Source organism: Morone saxatilis, unplaced genomic scaffold, assembly GCF_004916995.1.
Source record: "Morone saxatilis isolate NCDOM2014 unplaced genomic scaffold, NCSU_SB_2.0 Contig12, whole genome shotgun sequence".
Taxonomy (NCBI): domain Eukaryota; kingdom Metazoa; phylum Chordata; class Actinopteri; family Moronidae; genus Morone; species Morone saxatilis.
Window position 1 is genome coordinate 17,968,991 of NW_023339674.1, and position 300 is coordinate 17,969,290.

Genomic DNA, 300 nt, shown 5'->3' on the forward strand with positions numbered 1-300 from the left:
AGATCATTGTACCACCCCAGTCAGCATGGACTGACTCAACTGTATGATTACTGCACAGAGTTAGTCTTTAGCCCATTTTCCAAAGAAGTGTAAACACATTTGTTTTTATTTTACCTGTAGACCTAAAGCACAAAGTGGGAATTAATTAAACCAGGCACTGAAAAATACCCAAACTAAGAATTCTGTGTTCATTGTTTCAACTGTTGCTTCCTTTTTGGGGGGAAATGATTGATTTGATCATGACTTCAGGAAAGGTCAGAGGTCATACTGTCTAAAAGTCTTCAAAAAACAGTTCTTACT